The 27836-nt window shown below is 38.7% G+C and overlaps 1 pseudogene; it reads left to right on the top strand.

The window, feature by feature from the left end:
- Positions 1–3861: 3861 nt before the first annotated feature.
- LOC118013345 lies at positions 3862–7746 on the top strand (annotated as a pseudogene).
- Positions 7747–27836: the final 20090 nt, after the last annotated feature.

Here is a 27836-nt window from a genome sequence, read left to right as displayed (position 1 = left end):
ATAGATAGATAGATAGATAGATAGATAGATGATAGATAGAGAATCATATAATACATAAAGGAATAGAAATGAGAATGCTACTGGACTTCTCACTGACCATACTGGGATCTAGGAAAGAGGGGATCTAACACAGGATAGCAGCAAAGGAAATTCCAGGCTGATGTCCATGCACTGGGTCTAAAAAACAATCAGTCCAGATACATACAGAGGGTGGAAGCCTCCAGGAGAAAAAGACAATTGACAGATTGTCCCATATGTTTGAACATTTGGAAATCAATATTGATGGCTATTTGATAGATACTACGCAGCATGTGAAAATATGAAGGAGAGATACATGGCACTGGGAAATTATTATCAATTCAAGGAAAAATTTCAGATAGTACAAATAGGAAACATAATTAGAATATAGTATTTGGCTGGTTATTTGTATACTGATGGTTATAGTTATAATAATGTGGATGTTAAGTATTGAGAATGAAAAATTATAACTGTTTGAAAGGATAGGAACAGGAACTGGGGTGGGAGAGTGTTAGAGAAGAATCCACATATATTTTCAGTGGAAATAATGAATTCAACAAATATTTATTAATAACTATTATAAAGTTAGGCCCCATTATTTACTGATCCATGAATAAATTTCTAAAATAGAGGACTCCCTTCACTATGAAAGGGTTTGAATCTTTGGCAATAACACCCTTCATATCTGGGATTTGCTGTCCATAGCCATTCAGTTACAGTGGGTCAAGGGACTACCAGGAAGCATAAAAATTGAATATCAAGACATATGGTCCTTTTGCTCCAAGGCAGCCCTACCTTCCTTGCTGATTAGGATCAATTATTTTTGCCAGGATGGTGAATCCACTTCTTGTCTGCTGGTCGCAGGCATGACGAGTCCTAAGTGCCCTGGTGGCAGCCATAACTTAGAGTTTAGTGGGACCCTTGTGTCCTCTGGCATTTCATCATCTCGACTAAAATCTAGCTCCTTATGCTCCCTACTCTTTAGTCATTACTGCCATATTACTCATGGTTCCATGGGCTCAAAATTTAGTCAGATTTGATTTGTGGTCCTTTCTTCTCTTTCCTTCTCTCTCAAACCACAGAGATCCTAAATCCTGTTCTTCTGTGATCTTATCTCTTGTCACTTATCTCTTGTTACTTTACTATCTCCACTGCTTGTGAAACCTTAACTCATGTTCCCGTTTTTAGTCTCTCCCTGTTTCAGCTAATCCTGAATACTAGGGCAGTCTAAAATATCTTTTTCATGCCTGGGTATAGATTTGAATGATGATGATGATGATGATGATGATAGCAACAACATAATAATTTTTATGCCTTCTATGTTTAAGTAATGGAAATGGCACCATTTATGATTATTATCTCCATTTTAAGATAAGTAATTCGAAGCTCAGGAGAGGTTAAACCAAGTTTCCAAGGCTACACAGCTAATAAGTGGCAGAGCTAGGAATTGTAGAGGTTGGTTTGATTCCACATACAATTTCTCATTTAACTGGAATATATTTCATAGTGAAAGAAGCTGCTTCTAATAATCTTTCTGGAAAAACATATTAAACTAGGACCAATCCAAATGAACCCCATTAATATCATCTTCTACTTCCTCTCCAATAAAGGAATGGGAAGGTTGGGCAGATGTCTGTTTTTGGGACAAAAAGATGTGCTAATGTTTATACTTGTTGAGTTCAGGGTGACAACAGGATGGCATTTGAATAAAGAAGTTGTATACACAAGACAGGGAATTCACAGAAAGGTGAAAACTAAAGATGCAAATTTAGGAGCTAGCCATACAGATGATGTTATTGAACTCATGAATAAGTTCACAAAACATTTAAGAAAGAAGAGCGTCAGAGAGTTGAGAAGTGAACACTAGAAAATTTGAAACATGAGGGGAATAAGGTGAGAGACAAAATAGATGCCTCTACTAGATTATAAATCCCTTCACAGCATGAACCATTTCTTCTGAATCCCTTTACCTAGCATTTTCATATGCCAAATATGCATATTAAAAACTAATTCAACATTAAGTATAATACAGATCATATCCTTTTTTTGGGGGGTGGGGAGCAGAGGGAGAGGGAGAGAGAGAATCTTAAGCAGGCTCCACACCCAGTGCAGAGCCCGATGTGGGGCTTGATCTCATGACCCTGAGATCATAACCTGAGCTGAAATCAAGAGTCAGATGCTTAACTGACTGAGCCACCCAGGTGCCCCTAGAACATATGACTTCTGACAGTGAATTTAATTTTACGCCCATCTTTGAGAGCCTAACTGAAGTTACATCAAATGAAGACATTTCAGTTGCCGTCTTTTCTCTCTGGACAGGCTCCCTCTCAGACTTTTTTGGTTGGAATTGTGGCTTATTCTTGTAGTTCTCTTGTGTGGAGTAAAGGGTACTGACCTCACACCACTCTGGTGCTTCCTGGAGGTCTCCTGGAGGTTTAATGCATGTGCATGAGGTATATATACAAAGACACTGTATTATACATATTTTCCATATTAGTATGTTATAATCCATGCCTCACATATATTTTAGTGTTAGCAATAAATAGAACAAGAAATCCATTATACAGAGATTCAAATTTTGGGAAAGATAGTTCTGCAACAAAAGTAACTTAATTAAGAATATTTATTTCTATGTTTCTTTCTGCTTGTATTGGAAGAAGCCAATAATAAGAATGACTTTATAGAAGCCCTGGTTCACTTGAAATAAAATCTAATGCATTTGAAATGAAATTCCCATGGAAACCACCTCTGAGGTGACAAAAATCTTAGAATTTTTTCTGGTGTTGCATCATGCATTCAAGAACCCTCTAAGATTCCTAAAGGAAAGTGAACACTTAATAAACCCATGAGGTCTTCTTTGCCCTTAGGTCTTAAGGAGAGTTTACTTGTAGTGCTTATTTTAATTTTTTGATAATGGATTGTTTTTTCTATTTCTTAAATATGTGTAGAGGGATTGAGAATAGGGACTGGGATTCATTAGAGTTGCTCTGGGCTATGGAAATTTCTAAGTGTAAACAGACAGATGAGGCACTGTCATTGTTGAGTCTTAGTCGAGGGCGAGCAAGTCCTCACTGATGTGTGTGCACACACAAACATACACAGGCATGTGTACAGAGGTTTTAGTTGGATTTGCCTGAGGAAGATGGACTTCTGCCTTTGTGTTTTGGTTTCTTAAGTTCTCCAAGAGGTCTTCAGCTCTTAACACAGCAAAAAAATAACTCATCCACTGACACTTGAATTTATCCAAATAGAGACCTATTTTTTGGATAGAAAATTTGCCATACTTAATATATAAAAGCCTCTGGAAAAGTTGCCACACAAATTTTATTAATCTTTACATTAGTCTCAGTTAATAACCTATATTGTGTGACTTGTGATTGTCTAAAACCTCAGCAAGGTCTCTTGCCCCTCTATGCTGTTACTACCATCAGAATTTCCTCCCTCAGATCCAATAATGTGGGTTAACATATTACATTTAAAGTGCAGGACAAAAATGTGATGCTGTGGAAAGGTGCTGCATTAAGAGATGAATGTCCAGTGTTTTATTAGAGTAACCGATCTTACCAAGCAAACACTTTTCAGGTCTCTTTCAAAGTCATCATTCGAATGTCAGATTATTCTATTTAAAACTGAAATCTGTAAACGTTGCCTTTTCTATCCCTGACCCTCATATTCCTTTTCCTCATATAACTTTTCATATTACATGTTTTGTCTCTTTCTTTCATGTATTTTCTGTCTTTCCCCACTTGAATAAAGGCCCCATGAGGGCAGGGATCACTGTGTTTTTTCACTGAAGAAATTACCGGGACTTGGAAGAGTTTCAGGGATTGGGTAGGTGTTTAATTGGTAGGTGTTGAAAGAATGCCATCCTGTTCAAAGTCTTTCATCAACTTCCCATTATCTGACATATTGGCAGTAGAATCTGTTCTCTGCCTTTAGGTCTTGATAGAAGCTGTTATTAGTTGTTTGGCAAGTTATTTGTTTTTAATAATCAAGCTTAAAATGAAGTATCAAGTAGTGGAGAAAATTCAGAGAAAGTTAATTTATTTTTAGGCTTGGCGAGGGTGCAAATAGTTCTTGGTATATATTGGATGTGATTGAAATAATGAATATCCTTCTCTAAAGTCTAATTACCCTAATTTTACCTTTCCTGGTTTTAACACTTCCTACATTCCCTTAAAGTTATATAAGTACTTGTTTTTAACTATAAAGACTCTCATGAGATCTTAGTAAGTAAAAATGCTGCTTCAGAGGTTTCACAGTCACTTAGAAGGAGGTAGCATGCTTAGTGATTAAGACTAAGAAGTTTAGAATTGGACAGACTAGGGTTTGACTCAAGATTCTGGAACCTACAAGCAGTGTGCCCCTCACTTTAAAGGAGAGATTAGTAGGTCTAATCTATAAGGCTGTTGTGAGGAATAAACAAGGTACTATTTTTTGTGCATTGCTTTAGAAACTTGGTTTTAGTATAAGGGTGCTGGATCTATACTGTGTTTGGTACACAGTAAGTGCTCAATACAGGGAAGCAAGTACTATTTTTCCCATAAGGCTTTGTTGTTAATTGTGCTTACAAAGATGTAACCAGAGTGAAAGGCTAGGTCACTGAAAGCCACATCAAGCTTTATCAAGGGCATAAACAAATTTTCTTCTTCCTTAGGGAGAGGGGTCTCTGGAGCAGTGATCCTAAGGGAGTCTTTGTTAACTACATCACTGAGATCTCCAATCCAGAATAAAACTCCTTACTCTTGTGTTAAAATGGGCATTGGAAAGGATGCTGTCTCATGCCTAGAATTTGAACAAGAGACTTGGGCCAAAGCTACAATCAGATCAAGTTCTTCAGCTCAGCAAGACAATTAGAGTTTTGATCCTCAAAGTAGAGAAGCAGAAGCAGAGGGTCTGAGCTCTGAGTTGTCACTTTCTGTTCACCAGGGCCGTTTGAGTGTCCATGAAAGAGATGGATGAGAGCTAGTGGAGAACAGCATTGTGACTCCAAGCAGGACAGTGAGTGCCTGCCTGACCTGGTCTGTCCTGTAGCAGAGGGGGTAAAACCTCAAACCCCAGGAGCCAGACCACCTGAGTTCACCTTCTACTGTAACTTAACAGCACTGGGACTTGTGCAAGTCACTTAGGTGCAGGGACCTCATCTGTGAAATGGGGATAATCATAATGCCACACAGCATTTAGAACAGCACCTATCCCATAGTTAATACTCAGTAAATGTTCCTATCCTTGTCTTCTCCATTACTCCCTGCACTTCCATGGTGTGTAGCCTTCTCTCTGTCTAGTGACTTCTTTTTCCCTTACAGACAATGGCTGCAGATAATGTCTCCTCTGTGACAGAGTTTGTCCTCGCAGGCTTAACAGATGAGCCAGAACTCCAGATGCCCCTCTTCTTCCTATTTCTAGGTTTCTATGTGGTCACGGTGGTGAACCTGGGCCTGATAACCCTGATTGGGCTGAATTCTCACCTTCATATTCCCATGTACTTTTTCCTCTTCAACTTGTCCTTCATAGATTTTAGTTATTCCACTACTCTCACCCCTAAAATGCTAGTAGGTTTTGTCTCAAAGAGAAATATCATTTCCTATGCAGGGTGTATGACTCAGTTTTTTTTCTTCTGCTTCTTTGTCTTTTCTGAATCCTACATCCTGTCAGCGATGGCATATGACCGCTATGTCGCCATCTGTAAACCATTGCTGTACACAGTCACTATGTCTCCTCAGGTGTGTTTACTCCTTTTGCTGGGTGTTTATGGGATGGGAGTGTTTGGTGCTGTGGCCCATATGGGAAACATAATGTTTATAGCCTTTTGTGCTGACAACCTTGTCAATCACTATATGTGTGACATCATTCCCTCCTTGAGCTCTCCTGCAATAGCTCTTATATAAATTTGCTGGTGGTCTTCATTGTTGTGACCATTGGCATTGGGGTACCCATTGTGACCATTTTCATCTCTTATGGTTTCATTCTTTCTAGTATTCTCCACATTAGTTCGACTGAGGGTAGATCCAAAGCCTTCAGTACCTGCAGTTCCCATATAATTGTGGTATCTCTTTTCTTTGGGTCAGGAGCTTTTATGTACCTCAAACCACCTTCTATTTTACCCCTTGACCAGGGGAAAGTGTCCTCCATATTCTATACTGCTGTGGTGCCCATGTTCAACCCATTAATCTATAGTCTGAGGAACAAGGATGTCAAAGTTGCCCTGAAGAGAACCTTAGGCAGAAAAATCTTCTCTTGAAAATGCCTGAGAAAGGAGACCCAAAGTTTTGTTTATCGGAGTTTCTTTTTCTCTCCAATGAGGGAAACAAATGCCAGTATTTGTTCTCCTATTCTTAGAGGAAAAATTTTAACTTGTTCTTAAGCATAAGTATTCTCTCTACTCCTTATTCCACCCTAACTATTCTAATCATTTTATAAAAGTAGTTTCCACAGTCATAGATGGTTACTCTTGAAGAGGCCTAAGAAATAATTTAATCTAGCTCTTCATGTGATGCATTACACACTAGAGACTCATAAATATTTTGTAGTACATTGCTTCTCGGCCTTTTGGCTAAGATCAAGTATAAATATTTTGTAGGTTGCCCATGGGCACACATGTATCTCGTGCCAGAGCTGGGACTGGAATCCGAGCCCTTGAATTCTAATCCACTTTGTTCTTTCCTTTAGCCACACTATTGTGATGCACCTTTTCCCTGGCATATTTCATTTCAAAGATTTTTATTTTTATTTTTGCATTTAAAGAAATCTAATCTATTTATAGTGATGTCATACAACTTTTCAAGAGTTAATCTTTGGAACACTATTTTTGCAACAATGTTGGAGGTGAAAAATGTGGTAATTTGATCTTGAAAAATGCTAAAAGATGTAAGTTTTTTTGGTGGGAGGTAAATTTCCGTATAGAATCAAACATGATATCCACTGAGGCAGTGTCCAGAGCTATAAGGATGCAGGCTAAGTTATTAGATCTTCTAATGGAGAGATATACAGATTTAAGGGAGTTAAAAATGTTGGATACAAGCTTCACTCATTATTTACAGACTAATAAGGTAGAATTTGCAAACTTACTTCAAGTGTCTGAATGATGTAACTGAGCAATAGTTTTGGGTAGACGTGAGTCATTAGAGTAGTACCAACCAACTATTCATCAGGGAGGCAGTTGCCATTGTATTTTAAAGCATTGCATATAGCTGTGATTTTTTTAATGGTAGAACATAAGGGTAAGGCAAAGAGATGGTGGAGTCAGGACAGGTCATATATTCACAGTATTGGGTAAATGGAGGCACAGCTTACATAAAGGAACAGAAGAACAATTTTTTGGCCTGAATACATTATTAGTGGTAACAGTTCTTTTAGAAGCAACGGTATGTGAACTGTTTGCAAGATACCTTGACTTATTAACTTTGCTTAGGAAAGTTCTCTTCTATTACAAAAAAAGTAAAGTTAGGATAAATGTTTAGTTTTGTCCTTTAGAATGGTTCTGTTCAATAGGGATGTAATAAAAGAAATGAAAGTGTAGGAGAGGACTGTGCTTTAGATAATATTATAGAGGGAAAGATCACTGAATTGCTTATGAGTTGAGGGTGTCATAAGATTGATGGAAAATCAGTACAATGTTGGTAAATAAAAAAAAATCTCACCTCCTCTTTAAGTTGAAGTATAAGTTATGCACACGGGGGCGCCTGGGTCTGCCTTCAGCTCAGGTCATGATCTTGGGGTCCTGGGATGGAGCCCTGCGTCTGGCTCCCTGTGTCTGGCTCCCTGCTAGGTGGGGATTCCGCTTCTTCCTCTCCCTCTGTCCCTCCCTCGATCATGCTTTCTCTCTCTCAAATAAATAAATAATCTTAAAAAAAATAAGTTATGCACAGCAAAGTGCACAAATCTTAAGTGTCAATGAATTTTTTCACATATATAAGGCTATGTAACCATCACCTAGACCAAGAGATAGATTTGCATCATTTCAGAATATTGCTCCCTGTCCCTTCCTAGTAAATATTACTCCCAGTTCTCTTTCTGGAAATAGCTATTATTTTTACTTTTATTGTTTCAGATTCATTTCGCTCATTCTTGAGCTTCATATAAAAAATATTGCATTTATTTTTTTATGTCTGGCTTCTTTCTCTCAATATAAAGTGTAATGTGAGTTTCACCCATAACATTATATGTATAATATTTTGTTCTTGGGTATTACTGTTTGGTACTCCATTGCATGAATATAGAACAATTTATCAACTATCCCATTAATGGATATTTGGCTTGTTTTCAGTTTCTGCATATTATTTTGAATAAAGATACTATGAACATTCATGAGCGTATAGTTTCTTTGAAATATACTCATTTCTCTCAGATTTGTACCTAGCTGTGGATTTATTGGGTCACAGAATAGATATACCTCTAGGCTTCTCAAATACTACCATCTGTATTCCAAAGATTTTAAACTGATTTGCACTTCCAACAGTTTCCAGGTAAGGACACTCCTCATCCTTCTGAACACTGATTGTTTTCAATTCTTTTCATTTTAACTACTCTTTTGGATATGTAGTGCAATATCACTTTAGTCTTTTTCTTACATTTCCCTAATAAGTAATGATGTTGATTTGCAGGTGACATAGATATATATTCATAACATATTCATTAGCTATTTGGAGATCACCCTTTGTGAAGTGCCCGTGCAAGTGTTTTGCCTGCACAAAAATAGTGTCTAAGCTCTTTTTCTTATTTTTTTTTTGCCAATATATATATGTATTTTATTAAGTTCATTTGGCCAACATATAATACATCATTAGTTTTTTTTTATTATTAGTTTGAGTTTTAAGAAAGCATATTCTGGATATGAGTCCTTTTTCAGACATACACATTGTAGTTATTTTTGTTCAGTCTGTGTCTTGCCCATTCAGATGGCCATTCCTAATGATGTCTTTTTGACAATAGATGTTTTAATTTTAATGAAGCTCAATCTATCAACTTTTTTCTCCACTGTTAGTGCTGTGTCCTATTTAATCTTTATTATGAAGTTATAAATATATTCTCATGTTTTCTTCTGAAAGCTTTGTTTTTCCTTTAATGTTTAGATTTTTGATCAATTTTAAATTAGTTATAATGTATGGTGTGAGGCAGTAAGTTTATTATTTTTTTCAAGAAGATATTCAATTCCTTTAGAATCATTTAGAGAAAAGGCCATATCTTTTCTTTAAATTGTATTGGCTATATTTCTACGGATCTACTTGAAGACCATGGGACAATATACTTATGTGACTAGTTGGAGAGAAGCTGGCTTGGAGCCAAAGTGCTGTATTCTGCCAGCACAATGTTGAATTGAAGTGGTAAGAACAAAAATTCTTTTTTTTTTTTAATTTATTTTTAATTTATTTTATTTTTTATTTTTTATTTTTTTAAAGATTTTATTTATTTATTTGACAGAGAGAGAGAGAGTGCGAGAGAGGGAACACAAGCAGGGGGAGCGGGAGAAGGAGAAGCAGGCTTCCTGAGGAGCAGGGAGCCCGATGTGGGGCTCGATCCCAGGACCCTGGGATCATGACCTGAGCCGAAGGCAGACACTTAACGACTGAGCCACCCAGGTGCCCCAAGAACAAAAATTCTTGTCTTGTTTTGAAGCGGATATTATGTTTATTCTAGAAATTTAATATCTTTTATGCTGTTTTAAATGGGTTTTTTAAAATTTAATTTTTTTTTAAAGATTTTATTTATTCATGAGAGACAGAGAGAGAGAGGCAGAGGCAGAGGGAGAAGCAGGCTCCCCATGGAGCAGGGAGCCCGATGTGGGACTTGATCCCAGGACCCTGGGATCATGACCTGAGCCTAAGGCAGACGCTTAACTGACTGAGCCACCCAGGGGTCCCTTAAATTTAATTTTTTATTATTTATTACTACTATATAGAAATACATTTTCTTTTTATATGGAGTTGACCCTTGGACTACATGGGTTTGCACTGTGTGGGCCCATTTATACATGGATTTTTTTACAGTATAGTACTGTAAATGTATTTTTTCTTATGATTTTCTTTTTTTTAAGATTTTATTTATTTGACAGAGAGAGAGAGAGAGAGAGATATCACAAGCGGGGGGTGGGGGGTGGGCAGAGGGAGAGGGAGAAGCAGACTCCTGGCCGAGCAGGGAGCCTGGTGAGGCTTGATCCCAGGACCCTGGGATCACGACCTGAGCTGAAGGCAGACGCTTAACCGACTGAGCCACCCAGGCATTCCTTCTTAATAACATTTTCTTTTCTCTAGCTCATACAGTATATAAGATATAATATACAAAATATGAATTAATTATTTATGTTATCAGTAAGGCTTCTAGTCAATGGTAGGCTATTAGTAGTTAAGTTTTGGGGGAGTCAGAATTTATATGTGGATTTTCAATCATGTGGGAGTTGATGCCCCAACCCCTGTGTTGTTCAAGGGTCAACGGCATTAATTTTTTATCCAGCCACCTTGCTAGCTTCTTTTATTAAATATTTTACTTATTAATTTAATTAGCAAAAGAGGAAATAGGAAATCTTTTTATTTCTATATACATAATCATGTCACTTGCAAATAAAGACTTGATTCTTCCTTAATGATCTTTCATTTTCCTCATTGCTCTAAGAACTCTAATACAATGATGAATAGAGGTGAAAATAATGGACATCCCTGTGTTGTTTCTGATCTTAGGGTAAAAGCATTCAGGCTTTCACTACTGAATATAGTGTTTGCTGTAGCTTTATTTTATTTTTTTTATAGAAAGCATGATCAGATTAAGAGTGGGTGATTAACTTTCAGATAGAAAGTAATGGTTTTTTTCTAGAAAATACATATGTATGGTAAGAAAATTAAATGGCACAAAAAAGTATACTGTAGAAATAAGCCTTCCTTTTGCTTCAATTCTCCCCTAGATATAACTATTCCCAGTCCTAGAAATAGGCATTTCTATGTATTGACTTATCTATTTATATACCTAGGGACCCCCTTTTTTGTTTTAAAATTCTGTAAAAGGGCATTTAAAGATGTATTTTGAGTAGATATGGAAGACGATGAGGAGTGAGCAGAGGACATTGCTGGGCAAGAAGAGAAATCAAGACATGTGAAAAGGTGTGAGTAGGAAAGAAGAGAAAAGAGGAGGCAACATGGAAAACCGATGGGAGATTCGGCTCTAGTACCGTTTTGGTTTCTCCTGATTTTCTGTCCCCATACCATGATGTGACTGCCTGACTTTGCTTGCTTGTTGCTATATTGGGGGCAGCACCAGAAAATGCTTAAGGTGCAGAATGGCAAGGATTTTCAATTCAAAAAACATTCACATATGCACGTATTTATCTATTTTTAAAAAATAAGGGTTGGTTTTAGCTCTAAGAGGTAAAGAGCTTGGAAGTTGTCACACTCATTCTCACATTGAGAAAAAAGCTGGACAAACTGAAAAGCAACAGCTTCTTAGATCCAATGGAGACCTGAGGTCACAGAGCCAACTCTCTCCTGGAGAACTGGAGAGAGAGGTGAGAATACAGAATCACAGCTTACTTGGAGCTGAAGCTGCTGGAGCTTATATACATATATTGGTAGTAACACTTCACCAGTAATTGATGAATTGCTGGAGGCTGAGTATGGACTAGCTTGAAATGTTGAAACTCTTAAGGACTTAGGGGGGCCTCCACACTTTTGTGAATTTTACCTCTGGGAGCACCATCAGGTTCTCATGGTGAAGGTTGAAAAAAGTAAGGGCAATACCCAACTCCTGGTCCTACTGTCCCACTTAGTCTTCCTATCCCAACGAATCTTTATAATAACAGGCACAGAGTTGAAAGAATGGCAAGGCTCAGACTCTAATTAAGAGTTTCTAGGGAAATCCAAAGACAAAAGGGGAGACAAAAATGACACTAGAGGAAATAGAAGCCTCAGACACCTACAGCAAATAGTAAATACAGCATAACTCCTAGCCAGATAAACACAAACTTCACACTAAAGTCCTATGTACCTCAGTTCCTATTACCCAAAACATCATGCTTAGTTTTCACCAAAAAATAACAAAGCACACTGAAAGGCAATATAAAAGTCAATGGAAAAAACAATGGAAGACAATAGAAACAACAGAATTAGACCCAGATAGAGCAGAAATGCTGGAATTCTCAAATCAGGAATTTAAAACAATTATGATTACTGTGCTAAGACTTCTAATGGAAATAGTGTACAGTAAGCAAGAACAGTGGGTAATGTAAGCAGAGAGAGGGAAACTTAAGAAAAAATCAAAAGGAAATTCTAGAAATCAAAACACTATCACAGAAATGAAAAATGCCTTTGATGGGCTCAGTAGGAGGCTAGGCATGCCAGAAGAAAGATCAGTGATCCTGAAGGTATATGTCAATTGAATTTTCCTAAACTGAAATGTAAAGAGAAAAAAAGAACAAAAAATGTGGAGCAGAATGCCCAAGAATCATAGGACAATCATAAAAAGAATACCAGGGAAAAAAGAAAGAAATGGAAGAAAAATTTGAAATAATAATAGTTGAGAATTTTTTTAAATTAATGAGACACAGAACCTTAGTGAAGCCAAGCAGGATAAATACAAAAAATCAACACCTAGCCATATCCCCTTCAAACAGCAGAAAACTAGACAAAAAGAAAATCTCGAAAGAAGGCAGAGGACAAATACGTACATTACCAACATAAAACCATGGATAAGAATTACAACAGACGGGCGCCTGGGTGGCTCCGTTGGTTAAGCGACTGCCTTCGGCTCAGGTCATGATCCTGGAGTCCCTGGATCAAGTCCCGCATCGGGCTCCCTGCTCGGCAGGGAGTCTGCTTCTCCCTCTGACCCTCCCCCCTCTCATGTGCTCTCTCTCATTCTCTCTCAAATAAATAAATAAAATCTTTAAAAAAAAAAAAAAGAATTACAACAGACTTCGGAAACCAGAAACCTGAACTTAAATAAAGTCTTGAAAGAAAAAAAAAGTATAGTTGATATTAAGAGAGGAGAAAAAAACCCGTTATCATATAAATGCTCAATTAAAACTGGAAAAGGTAGAGAATGGAAGATTAAAAAAGAAACAAAAACAAGGGCAACAAATAAAAAATAGATTCAAATATTAGAGATATTAATTCAACTATATCAATAATCACTTTAAATATAAATAGTCTAAGTATGCCAATTAAAAGACAGACTGAGAGAGTGGATAAAAAAAGTAAAACTCAGTGCTATCTGATCTACAAAGCAACCCATTTAAAATATAAAGATACAAGAGGGAAGAGCAAGATGGCGGAGGAGTAGGAGACCTGGATTTCATCTGGTCCCAGGAATTCAGCTGGATAGGGATCAAACCTTTCTGAACACCTACAAACTCAACAGGAGATTGAAGAAAAGAATAGCAGCAACTCTCTGAATAGAAAAGCGACCACTTTCTGGAAGGTAGGACATGCGGAGAAGTGAATCCGAGGTGATATTCAGGAGGATAGACAGCAGGGGAGGGGCCTCCACTGGCCGCTTCTGGCAAGTGATAGAGCCGCAGAGCACAAAATCGGAACTTTTTAAAAGTCTGCTCTGCTGAGGGACGTCGCTCTGGTGGCTAAGCGGGGGGTGGAACCCTCGTGGGACAGTGTGGTCTCAGGACCCTCGGGGTCACAGAAAGACCAGGGGTGCCTGAGTGTGGCAGAGCTCCCAGGTATCAGAGCAGGGAAGCTGGCCACAGACATGGAGCCCAGGCGCGGGCTCTCAGCTCGGGGTTGCCATAAACTGTGATCCGCAGCACAGTCGGGCCACTGCTCCTCCAGCAGGGACCCCACAAGCAGCAGATCCGGGGAGACTTACCTTCTTCCCCCAGGAGGAGTGGCGCGGGAGCGCACCACAGGGATCTGCTGGGTTTGGAGACTCTGCACGGGGCCGGGTGCCAGAGATAGAAATGCGCGGTCACAGGCCGGGTGAGCATGGAGTGCGGTCGGAGACCGGGGAGTTGGGAGTGACTGATGGCTTTTCTCTGGGGGCGCACTGAGGAGTGGGGCTCTGAGTTCTCGGCTCCTCTGGGGCGGAGATTGGGAGGCCGCCATTTTCACTCTCCTCCCCCAAAGCTGTACGGAAAGCTTACAGGGAACAAAAGCTGCAGAGAGCAAACCCGAGCAGGTTACTTAGCCGGGACTGGCAGGGGCGGGGCAATTCCGCCTCTGGCAAAGACATTTGGGAACCATGGCAACAGGCCCCTCCCCCAGAAGATCAGCAAGAACAGCCAGTCAAGACCAAGTTTACCAATCAATGAGAACGGCAGAACTCCAGCGCTAGGGGAATAATGCACATAGAATTCATGGCTTTTTTACCATGATTCTTTAGTCTTTCAAAGTTAATTTTTAAAATTTTCTTTCTTTTTCTTTTTCTTTTTCTTTTTTTTTTTGAATTTTTCTTTTTCCCTTTTCCAACCAGTATCTTATCAATCCCTTTTTTAAAAATCTTTTTTATTTTTCATTTTTAGAGTCATATTCTATCCCTTAATAGTAGTTAACCTAATTTTTAGTATATATATAAGTTGTTCTTTTTTTTTTTTTTTAAAGATTTTATTTATTTATTTGACAGAGAGAGAGACAGCGAGAGAGGGAACACAAGCAGGGGGAGGGAGAAGCCGGCTTCCTGCTGAGCAAGGAGCCAGATGTGGGACTCGATCCCAGGACCCCGAGATCATAACCTGAGCCGAAGGCAGATGTTTAACCATCTGAGCCACCCAGGCGCCCTATAAGTTGTTCTTGCTTTAAAATTTTGGGATACAGTTTCTTCTAACAGACCAAAATATACCCTAAATCTCTAGTGTTTGGCTTTGTTCTAGTCTCCTGCCTGATCGCATTCTCTCCCCCCTTTTCTAAATTCCTCTTCTTCCTTTTTTCAACCAACTTCTTATCAATTCCTTTTATAAAATCTTTTATAATTTTCATCTTTACAGTCATATTCCATCCCTTCATCGTATTAACCCTTATTTTTGTACATATATAAGTTTTTCTTTCTTTGAAATTTTGGGAGGTACTTTCTTCTAACAGATCAAAATATGCCCAAAATCTAGTGTGTGGCACTAGATCATATTTGATCATATTCTTTTTTTTTTCTTTTTCTTTTTTCTTTCTTTCCCTTTCCTTTCCCCCGGTTTCAGGTCTCTTCTGATTTGTTTAGTGTATATTTTTCTGGGGTCGCTGTTACCCTGTTAGCATTTTGTTCTCTCATTCATCTATTCTCCTCTAGACAAAATGACAAGATGGAAAAAATCACCTCAAAAAAAAGAACAAGAGGCAGTACCAACTGCCAGGGACTTAATCAATATGGATATTAGTAAGAGGTTGGAACTAGAGTTCAGAATGACGATTTTAAAGATACTAGCTGGGCTTGAAAAAAGCATGGAAGATATTAGAGAAACCCTCTCTGGAGAAATAAAAGAACTAAAATCTAACCAAGTCGAAATCAAAACGGCTATTAATGAGGTGCAATAAAAAATGGAGGCTCTAACTGCTAGGATAAATGAGGCAGAAGAGAGAATTAGTGATATAGAAGACCAAATGATGGAAAATAAAGAAGCTGAGAAAAAGAGAGGTAAACAACTCCTGGTTCATGAGGGCAGAATTTGAGAGATAAGTGATACCATAAGATGAAACAATATTAGAATAATTGGGATCCCAGAAGAAGAAGAAAAAGAGAGAGGGGCAGAAGGTATATTGGAGTAAACTCTAGCACAGAACTTCCCTAATTTGGGGAAGGAAACAGGCATCAAAATCCAGGAGGCACAGAGAACCCCCCTCAAAATCAATAAAAATAGGTCAACACACCGATTTCTAATAGTAAAACTTACGAGTCTCAGAGACAAAGAGAAAATCCTGAAAGCAGCTCGGAAGAAGAGATATGTAACCTACAATGGTAGAAACATTAGATTGGCAACAGACCTATCCTCAGAGACCTGGAAGGCCAGAAAGGACTGGAATGATAGATTCAGAGCACTAAATGAGAATAATTGCAGCCAAGAATACTATATCCAGCTAGGCTGTCACTGAAAATAGAAGGAGAGATAAAAAGCTTCCAGGACAAACAAAAACTAAAGGAATTTGCAAACATGAAACCAGCCCTACAAGAAATATTGAAAGGGGTCCTCTAAGCAAAGAGAGAGCCTAAAAGCAACATAGACCAGAAAGGAACACAGACAATATACAGTAACAGTCACCTTACAGGCAATACAATGGCACTAAATTCCTATCTTTCAATAGTTACCCTGAATGTAAATGGGCTAAATGCCCCAATCAAAAGACACAGGCTATCAGATTGGATAAAAAAACAAGACCCATCGATATGCTGTCTGCAAGAGACTCATTTTAGACCCAAAGACACCCCCGGATTTAAAGTGAGGGGGTGGAAAACCATTTACCATGCTAATGGACACCAAAAGAAAGCTGGGGTGGCAATCCTTACATCAAACAAATTAGATTTTAAAAAAACACTGTAATAAGAGATGAGGAAGGACACTATATCCTACTTAAAGGGTCTATCCAACAAGAAGATCTAACAATTGTAAATATCAATGCCCCTAACATGGGAGCAGCCAATTATATAAGCCAATTAATAACAAAAGCAAAGAAACACATCGACAACAATACAGTAATAGTGGGGGACTTTAACACCCCCCTCACTGAAATGGACAGATCGTCTAAGCAAAAGATCAACAAGGAAATAAAGACTTTAAATGACACACTGGACCAAATGGACTTCAGAGATATATTCAGAACATTCCATCCCAAAGCAACAGAATACACATTCTTCTCTAGTGCCCATGGAACACTCTCCAGAATAGATCACATCCTAGGTCATAAATCAGGTCTCAACTGGTACCAAAAGATTGGGATCATTCCCTGCCTATTTTCAGACCACAGTGCTTTGAAACTAGAACTCAATCACAAGAGAAAAGGCAGAAACAACTCAAATACATGGAGGCTAAAGAGCATCCTACTAAAGAATGAATGGGTCAACCAGGAAATTAAAGAAGAATTAAAAAAAATTCATGGAAACCAATGAAAATGAAAACACAACTATTCAAAATCTTTGGGATGCAGCAAAGGCAGTCCTAAGAGGAAAATATATAGCAATACAAGCCTTTCAGAAGAAACAAGAAAAGTCTCAAATACACAACCTAACCCTACACCTAAAGGAGCTGGAGAAAGAACAGCAAATAAAGCCTAAACCCAGCAGGAGAAGAGAAATAATAAAGATCAGAGCAGAAATCAATGAAATAGAAACCAAAAGAACAGGAGAACAGATCAACGAAACTAGGAGCTGGTTATTTGAAAGAATTAACAAGATTGATAAACCCCTGGCCAGACTTATCAAAAAGAAAAGAGAAATGACCCAAATAAATAAGATCATGAATGAAAGAGGAGAGATCACAGCCAACACCAAAGAAATACAAACAATTATAAGCACATATTATGAGCAACTCTATGCCAGCAAATTAGATAATCTGGAAGAAATGGATGCATTCCTAGAGATGTATCAATTACCAAAACTGAACCAGGAAGAAATAGAAAACCTGAACAGACCTATAGCCACTAAGGAAATTGAAGCAGTCATCAAAAATCTCCCAACAAACAAAAGCCCTGGGCCAGATGCCTTCCCAGGGGAATTCTACCAAACATTTCAAGAAGAATTAATACCTATTCTTCCAAAACTGTTCCAAAAAATAGAAATGGAAGGAAAACTTCCAAACTCATTTTATGAGGCCACCATTACCTTGATCCCCAAACCAGACAAAGACCCCATCAAAAAGGAGAATTACAGACCAATATCCCTGATGAACATGGATGCAAAAATTCTCACCAAAATACTAGCCAATAGGATCCAACAGTACATTAAAAGGATTATTCACCATGACCAAGTGGGATTTATCCCTGGGCTGCAAGGTTGGTTCAATATCCTCAAATAAATTAGTGTGATACAATACATTAATAAAAGAAAGAACAAGAACCATATGGTCCTCTCAATAGATGTGCAAAGAACATTTGACAAAGTACAGCATCCTTTCTTGATCAAAACTCTTCAGACTGCAGGGATAGAGGGTACATACCTCAATATCATAAAAGCCATCTATGAAAAACCCACAGCAAATATCATTCTCAATAGGGAACAACTGAGAGCTTTCCCCCTAAGGTCAGGAACATGGCAAGGATGTCCACTATCACCACTGCTATTCAACATAGTATTAAAAGTCCTTTTTGGGAAAACCCAAGAGACTCCACCCCAAAACTGCTAGATCTCATACAGGAATTCAGTAAAGGGGCAGGATATAAAATCAGTGCACAGAAATCAGTGGCATTCCTATATACCAACAACAATACAGAAGAAAGAGAAATTAAGGAGTCGATCCCATTTACAATTGCACCCAAAACCATAAGATACCTAGGAATAAATCTAACCAAAGAGGCAAAGAATCTGTACTCAGAAAACTAAAAATACTCATGAAAGAAATTGAGGAAGACACAAAGAAATGGAAAAACGTTCCATGCTCATGGATTGGAAGAACAAATATTGTGAAGATGTCAATGCTACCTAGAGCAATCTACACATTCAATGCAATCCCCATCAAAATACCATCCACTTTTTTCAAAGAAATGGAACAAGTAATCCTAAAGTTTATATGGAACCAGAAAAGACCCCGAATAGCCAGAGGAATGTTGAAAAAGAAAAGCCAAGCTGGCGGCATCACAATTCCGGACTTCCAGCTTTATTACAAAGCTGTCATCATCAAGACAGTATGGTACTGGCACAAAAACAGACACATAGATCAATGGAACAGAATAGAGAGCCCAGAAATGGACCCTCAACTCTATGGTCAACTAATCTTTGACAAAGCAGGAAAGAATGTCCAGTGGAAAAAAGACAGTCTCTTCAACAAATGGTGTTGGGAAAATTGGATAGCCACATGCAGAAGAATGAAACTGGACCATTTCCTTACACCACACACAAAAATAGACTCCAAATGGTTGAAAGACCTCAATGTGAGACAGGAGTCCATCAAAATCCTAAAGAAGAACACAGGCAACCTCTTCGACCTCAGCTGCAGCAACTTCTTCCTAGAAACATCACCAACAGCAAGGGAAGCAAGGGCAAAAATGAACTATTGGGATCTCATCAAGATAAAAAGCTTTTGCACAGCAAAAGAAACAGTCAACAAAACCAAAAGACAACCGACAGAATGGGAGAAGATATTTGCAAATGACATATCAGATAAAGGGCTAGTATCCAAAAGCTATAAAGAACTTCTTAAACTCAACACCCAAAGAACAAATGATCCAACCAAGAAATGGGCAGAAGATATGAACAGACATTTTTCCAAAGAAGACATCCAAATGGCCAACAGACACATGAAAAAGTGCTCAACATTGCTCAGCATCAGGGAAATCCAAATAAAAACCTCAACGAGATACCATCTCAGGGCACCTGGGTGGCTCAGTCGTTAAGCGTCTGCCTTCGGCTCAGGTCATGATCCCGGGGTCCTGGGATCAAGGCCCACATCGGGCTCCCTGCTCCGCGGGAAGCCTGCTTCTCCCTCTCCCACTCCCCCGGCTTGTGTTCCCTCTCTCGCTATCTCTCTCTCTGTCAAATAAATAAATTAAAAAAAAAAAATCTTAAAAAAAAAAAAAAAGAGATACCACTTCACACCAGTCAGAATGGCTAAAATCAACAAGGCAGGAAATGACAGATGTTGGCGGGGATGCGGAGAAAGGGGAACCCTCCTATACTGTTGGTGGGAATGCAAGCTGGTGCAGCCACTCTGGAAAACAGTATGGAGGTTCCTCAAAAAGTTGAAAATAGAGCTGGCCTATGACCCAGCAATTGCACTACTAGGTATTTACCCCAAAGATACAAATGTAGGGATCTGAAGGGGTACGTGTACCCCGATGTTTATAGCAGCAATGTCCACAATAGCCAAACTATGGAAAGAGCCAAGATGTTCTTTGACAGATGAATGGATAAAGAAGTGGTGTATATATACAATGGAATATTATGCAGCCATCAAAAGGAATGAAATCTTGCCATTTGCAATGACGTGGATAGAACTGGAGGGTATTATGCTGAGCAAAATAAGTCAATCAGAGAAAGACATGTATCATATGACCTCACTGATATGAGGCATTCTTAATCTCAGGAAACAAACTGAGGGTTGCTGGAGTGGTGGGGGGTGGGAGGAATGGGATGGCTGGGTGATAGACATTGGGGAGGGTGTGTGCTATGGTGAGCGCTGTGAATTGTGTAAGACTGTTGAATCACAGACCTGTACCTCTGAAACAAATAATACATTTTATTAAAAAAAAAAAGTAGATAGTAGGAAGGGAGAAATGAAGGGGGGGAAATCGGTGGGGCAGACGAACCCTGAGAGACTATGAACTCTGAGAAACAAACTGAGGGTTCTAGAGGGGAGGAGGGTGATGGGATGGGTTAGCCTGGTGATGGTTATTAAAGAGGGTAAGTACTGAATGGAGCACTGGGTGTTATACACAAACAATGAATCATGGAACACTACATCAAAAACTAATGATGTAATGTATGGTGATTAACATAACATAATAAAATAAACAATAAATAAAATAAAATATTTAAAGATACAATGTAAATAATATAATTATTATAAATAATATAAAATATAAACACCATATTATAAATATACAATATTTATATAAAATAATATTATATATAAATTTATTGTGTTTATATTATAATATACTTATTATACTTATTTATAATACACTTATATATTATAATTTATAAATAATATACAAATAACATATAAATAATTTCAATTTAAAGGAAAAGGTTTGAGAAAGATGTACCATGCTAACACTAATCAAAGGAAAGCTAGAGTATCTGTATTAATTTCAGACAGTTCAGATTTCAGCAAAAGGATAACTTATCAGAGATAAAGAAAGAATTACATAATGATAAAGGGGTCAACCCCCAAGAAGACGTAACAATTCTTTTTTTTTTTTTTAAAGATTTTATTTATTTATTTGAGACAGAGAGAATGAGAGACAGAGAGCATGAGAGGGAGGAGGGTCAGAGGGAGAAGCAGACTCCCTGCTGAGCAGGGAGCCCGATGTGGGACTCAATCCCGGGACTCCAGGATCATGACCTGAGCCGAAGGCAGTCGCTTAACCAACTGAGCCACTCAGGCGCCCGAAGACGTAACAATTCTTAAGTTCACATGCCAGAAAACAGAGCATCAAAATCCATGAAGCAAAAACTGATAGAACTGAAAAGGGGAATGGATGAATCCACTATTACAGCTGAAGACTTGAACATCCCTCTGTCAGTAATCGACAGATCCAGCAGCCTGAAAATCAGGAAGGACACAGTCAAACTGAACAACATCATCAATCAAATTGATCTAATTGGTATCAAGTCATGAAAAGACATGGCAGAATCTTTAATGCATATTGGTTAATGAAAGAAGCCATTCTGAACAGGCTGTATACTGGGTGGTTCCGACCAGAAATCACCGTAGAAACCAAAAAAGATCAGTGGCTGCCATGAGTAGGTGGAGCACGGGGTATTTTTAGGGCAGTGAAACTACTCTGATGATACAGTAACAGTGGGTATATGACATTATGCATTTATCAAAGCTCATAGTACACCAGAAAGAGTGAAAACTAACCTAAACTGGACCTTAGTTAATAAGTGTGTCTGTATTGGTTCATATATTGTAATGAATGCACCTCACTAAGGCGAGACATTAACAGTAGAGGAACCCCTGAGTATGGAAGAAGGGGTGTATGGGATCTCTCTGTATTATCTGTTCAATTTTCTGTAAGCCTAAAACTGTCCTAAAAAATAAAGTCTACCAATTAAAAAAGAATTCTGATCATTTTCTTCTCTGAGTCTGGAAGTAATACAAACTTATTTAGGGAATTTGGAAAGTAAGAGAATTGTAAAGAAAGAAATTTACCCCTAGATTACTAAGTAAAGTTCAGGAAAGAATGTTTCCATTTTGAGGCATTTTCTTTTAGTAGGATTATATTCCATATTCCATGTTACAAAATATTTTCATTTTTTATTGTGCTATGAGTTTTTCCATTATTTCTCCTTATTCTTTATAGTTTTGCTGCATATTATTTCATCATATGGCTGTATCATATTTTATAAAACTTTTGTCCTTGTCCTTTTGCTTGTTTGTTTCTCCTTTTTTTTTGTTTCAAGTTTTTACTTAAATTCCATTTAGTTAACATACAGTATAATATTAATTTCTGGAGCAGAATTTAGTGACTCATGTCCTCTTGTTTCAAATCCTTCAATGCTTTATCAGAATAAATAATACTATGACTATAACTTCAGTGTAAAACTCTTTGGCTGAATTTATGGCAATTTCCTCAGGATAGATTCTTCACAGGGATGGTATTAAATGCATGATGCTTTGGATTTGTCATTTCTTTCCCAGTGAATTTATTCCAATTTGCACTCCCGACAGTAGATAAATACTGTTATGAAATGTCTACTCTTTGTGAGACATGCTGTACTAGAAAGGGTTTAGCTCAGGAGAAGTGATCGCCTTGATTATTTAAAGGCAGTTTACTGTATTCATTTCTCTTTGCATGCCTCTCTTAGTAAAATGACAGTGAAAGGCCATTGCACATCTTTTTTTCCCTGCTTTTGCCTCTGGATACATACATTGTATTCAGTAAGGCTCAGTCTCATTAACTTTACCAGTTTTGGCATCCTTGAATTTGGAGGAAGAGAGAAATATGGGGCTTTGTGAAGCAGGTAAGACACTTTGATGTTTATGATAAATTCTTTAGAGATGTGTAACTTAAATACTCATTTCTTTGTTTTCCCATTAAGGTTAGGTCTTCCACTATGGTCCTCCACAGAACCCTTTACTTAATCTGTTAGAACATTTACTACACCATAGAGCAATTGCCTATTTCTGTGTGGCTTATCCTCACACAAGAATATAAATTCAGTGAGGGTAGTGTCTTTGCTGTTTGGTTATCTCGAAACTGCTCAGGAGAGTAATTGGCACATACTTGATGCTTAATAACTACTTAGTGCAGGAAAGAATGAGGAGTCCAGGAATTTGAGAAGATTATTTTTTAAAAAAACCATGTCTGACTATCAGGCCTATGATTGTAGACACATTTGAAGAGAACATATAGCATGTCAAAACAGAAGTGAATGGTGCATTTTCCCCACAGTGGTTGTTCTCTATTCTTGCTGCTTCATCCTGGGTACAGGCTGTCCCTCAGCCTCCTCCATCTCTGGATGAGAAGTATCTTTTCCCTACTGTGACTCAGGTCCAAGTGGAACGTACAGGGCACACCATCAGAAATTAGTCTTAATAGGGTGGCATTTTGGAAAAAGTGGAGATTCAACTTCAATGTTTTTGTCAGTTCTTACCACCATAATCTTTCAGTTTATCTCATACACCGCCTTGGCGTTGACTTCATTAATGCTAAGGGACCTGGAGTGTTCGTGCCTTCACAATGATCAATCATTCACTGGGTTGCCTTCAAAGGAATGCACATTCTCAGGTGCTTCTGCACCCACCGTGAAGACAAGCCAGTCTTCAGCATTCTGAGGCGAGCTCTCTGGCAAAGAGAAGCAGGGACAGGTGACAGGTGTTTGAATTTTATGAAAGCTTACTTGAAGCTGGGAGTGCATACAAATTTGACAAAGGGATCTAAGGGAGATACTGCCAGTGTGTGGTACCCTTCACAACGGATGGAGGTGTTTTTATGTCACCGCTGTGACATTAGTGAGAACCAACAATAAAATACATTACGTCTGAATTGTCCTTTTGTTTCTTGAGCATTTCCTCTTTCTAGTGTATTTCTCTGTTTCTAGATTCTATATATTGGGTGAAGTTTTGTTTTGCCCACTGGAATCAATTACTCCCTTTGCAATTGAAGGCAAAGGGCCTATTTTGCTGTCCATGGAAGGTATCCTGCTTTCTGCTAGTGTTTCCCCAGATATTTAGAGCTGGAAACACTTGATTCCTTCTCATTTACCCTGGCTGTGTTCCAATTCTGACAAAAAAACTAACAGTTTTCAATGGACCTCACCCTCCTGGAAAACTGAGATATCTTCTTGCTGCTCCCAGCCTTCTTGACGGACATACCCGGATATTTCAGTAGCTTACATTTTTATCATCTTATTCTATTCATTTGGGCCTCATTTGTAGGGGCACATTCATATCTATGCTAGGTACCCTGGAAGGGAACAAATGAATCTAAACAGAGCACAGTTCTTTGTGGGAAGCAAGAAAAGGGTCTGTTATCCCATTACCAAGATGGTGGGGGAAGGGGTTTATGAGCAGAAACAGAGATACGAGAGACTGCTCCACAGCCTGCCCGCCTCTTCCTCCCCACTCCCTTCCTCAGACTGTCCATCTGGCTAGCTTCCAGTATAGCCAGCAGGGTTCGCAGGTGCAAAGAACTGTATCTTCTGGCTAACTTCAGGGAGTTCTTGGAAGGAACCAGATAGGGTTAGGAGAAGGCAGGCAGCTGGAAACTCGGCCAGGTCACACTGCAGAAACTCTGGTTGGAAAGCTGGGGGAAACTCCTCGGATCTCTTTCTCAGACAACTGAGCACTGCCAGTGGCACCCCCTAATATCGCCACCTTCCAGAGCAGGGAGCGGGCAGGTGTCGTGTCTGCCTTTGGCATTATGAACTCTAAACTGCTTCAGGAGCAGAGACCTGAACAGGAGTGTCTGAGTGCCTGAGGTTGGGTGACACTGCTGTTATGGGGGTAGGGTTTTTTTTTTTTTTTAATTTAAATTCAATTAGGCAACATATAGTACATCATTAGTCTCAGATGTAGTGTTCAACAATTTATCAGTTGCATATAACACCCAGTGCTCATCACATCACGTGACCTCCTTAATGCCCATTCCCCAACTATCCCATCCGCCCACCCACCTCCCTGTTGGGGAGTGTTAATGGTAGGTATCCTGGTTTCTCCCATAGTGTGGGGATTTAATTAAGACTCATGTTAGAGAAGAATCTGCCAAATAGGACAGACAGTGACACACCTTATTCTTCAATTCTGCCCGAATTTCACTTCCTTCTTGAAGATATTCAGTCTGATTTATCCTGCTATTCCAAGCTTTCATTTTTTGGAAGCTTTTGGCTTAGGGTTTTTAGACCACACATGTAATGTGGATTCCAGCCCCAAACACATCCAAGTGTAGGCTTGCAGTTAGGAATTCCCAGAGGAGTGTTATCTGCTTCATCCAGAGCCAATGCTGAGATGAGACTGTATTATCCCCACGTCCGTATGCGGGGCCACTTTTTCCTACTTCACTCACTGGGAATGGAGCCTCCTGGGCCCAGGCTTTGTCTCCCAGCCTTCACAAATGAACAATCGGTCTTGGCAGGTTTCCCAGGACAAGTGTAGGTTCCAGCCTTCACCTGCCTCATAGGATTCCTCCCTTCTTGTCTCTTCTGCCCATCCAGGAACCTCTACTTTCCTGGCAGCTCAGTCACGCACCAAAATTATGCATTCTTCTTTAAACCAGCATTTTAATGCATGCTCAACTGGAAGGAGTTTTTTTGAATTTCAAACTGCTACATGGCTCAAAATGGCTGCCTCTTTATATAATTTTAGATTTTATAAATGAACGAATAAATGAATGATAGTAAATGAATGAATGAAAGTTTTATTTTATACTGTAGTGACTTGGCTATTGCTTTACATTTGCTGAGTCTCATAAGAGTGAAAAAAGCATCAAGAAAAAAAGTCTTTATGCTAAAAGGGAATACTATTTTTTTTAAAAGTAAACTTTAGAACATTCAACACTGAAACCAGAGGAGATCCTCTGGGTAGAGAGTAGTTACTGGACCCCATGACACAGGTTCTTTCCCAGGAACTCTTCTTCCCCTTGCCCTTCTGTCTTCTAACTGATGTCAACCCAACAGCATACAGGCCTCAGAGGGTTGTTGCCCCTCAACACTGGAAAAATGACTGCACAAGGCAAGGCCATAACCTTTCAAATAAGACTTCTAAAATGACTGCCCTGAAGGCTAGGGAGCACCTGGGCTGTAGTAAATATATATATATAGTAATTTATATATAATGATATATAATATATAAATATTATATATTGTAATAATTTATATATAATAATATATAAAAATTCAATGACACTTAAGATTTGTGTCCTTCCTGGTTTGTATATTAAATCTCAAGAAAAAAGTAAATATATGTATGTACACACACACACACACACATTTTTATAGGGCCAGAAAATAAAATAAATGCTAGATAAAATAAAACACAGAACATTTGTGGAGAATGTGTCTTACGGGTGTCATTTCTTATCTTCAGTATGTGCCCCACAGGGGTTACTCTCATCCCTGTACCTGTGGAAAGAGCCTCCTTTCATCCACAGCATTTGGGGTCTCACTTGGACATGTGTATGTCTCAATGTCCAGATATAGTGGGAGACCGGCTTCTCCCTCCTCGGTCTATGCAGGGCTATCTTTCTCAGTGTTAGCTTTTGTTTAAAGATCTGCTTCTGCCTTGGGAGACTGACACTGCCAAACTCTTTAACTTGCAGAAGAAATCCTATTACCTAGTAGAGTTCATCCTTGTTCTCACAGTAAATGAAGGAATTTGAGTTTGAACCAGCCCTGCCTGGCCATAAAGCCCATAAACTTTGCACTGAATGACATGACTGTATGATTTTAATTTCCCTGAGAATAAGAGAATTTATTCCTGCCTGGAGCTTACCTCATGTGTAACCACAAAGTTCTAATCAGAGTTATAATATAAAGCTTCAGTTATATTGCAGCCCCGTGCATTGGTAAGAACATAATCTTTTGAGATAAGGTAGGCATGAGATTGCAGCTTTTCTCTGACTTACTAATCAAGTGATTTTGAGCTAATTATTTTACTTTGTTAAACACAGCTTAGTTACTTGAAAGAAGAAATAATAATACATGGTTGCCATTAAGAATAACGTACACAGTTTTTGGAAAGCACTTTGCATAATGCCAGAAACTTCCTCTTTTCCCCTGGTTTTCTTCCTTTCTAAAGGAAATATGAGGTTTCATATTCGACTTAAAATTTACTGAAATTTTCTTTTCAAAATCTATATGATGTGTAAAGACAAAAAAAGGAACCCATTTCCTGACTTAAACAACAGTGAGAGTTGGGTTCTGCTACCCCATTTAACAGATGAGGTAAATGAGGCTTAGAGACTTTAATTTGCTGCTTATAGCTAATATGCCAGGAAAATTGTTGAGAAATTATTATATGTTATTTTCCTCCCCCCTCACAGGTAAAATTTTGCAATTTTTCTGCCCTTCTCCAGCCTGGCAGAAATTTTAAGGCTTACTGCTTGAAGAGTTTGAGGCACAGGGGTCCCTGGAATCTAGACACCAGGCATGCTATGGGCAAGGGGACCGAACTTAAAAGATAGGGATTAGGTGAAATTCTTGGGAGTTAATCACCAAACTCTCTGAATGTTGGCATGTTATTATTAAGGCCACTTTCCTTCTGCCTCTTAAATTAGATCAGGGTCTCCTTTCTAGGGAAACTGCCCAGTGTATGAGGAAAGACCTATAGATAATGAAGTTGGGGATTCCTACACGAACCACTGAAGGGTGAAGTCTTCCAGTTTCCAAGTGTGGTTCAAGCCTGTTGAGTGTCCTATCAACTTAGGGCACTCAGTTTCAAGAGAATAGCCATGGATCACCGAGCATTTGAAGAAAGACTATGACATGAATAAAGGAATTCAGATGAAACAGTGAATGTCCTACTGCAGTTGTCCTACATGGCAGAAGGTATCTAGAGGCAGACAGACAAGCAGGAATCTAATGCAGGAAGA

Source organism: Mirounga leonina, unplaced genomic scaffold (genome assembly GCF_011800145.1).
Source record: "Mirounga leonina isolate KUSES-001 unplaced genomic scaffold, KU_Mleo_1.0 Mir_153, whole genome shotgun sequence".
Taxonomy (NCBI): domain Eukaryota; kingdom Metazoa; phylum Chordata; class Mammalia; order Carnivora; family Phocidae; genus Mirounga; species Mirounga leonina.
The sequence above is the reverse complement of the archived record's forward strand: the minus strand, read 5'-3'. Positions and strand labels throughout refer to the sequence as shown.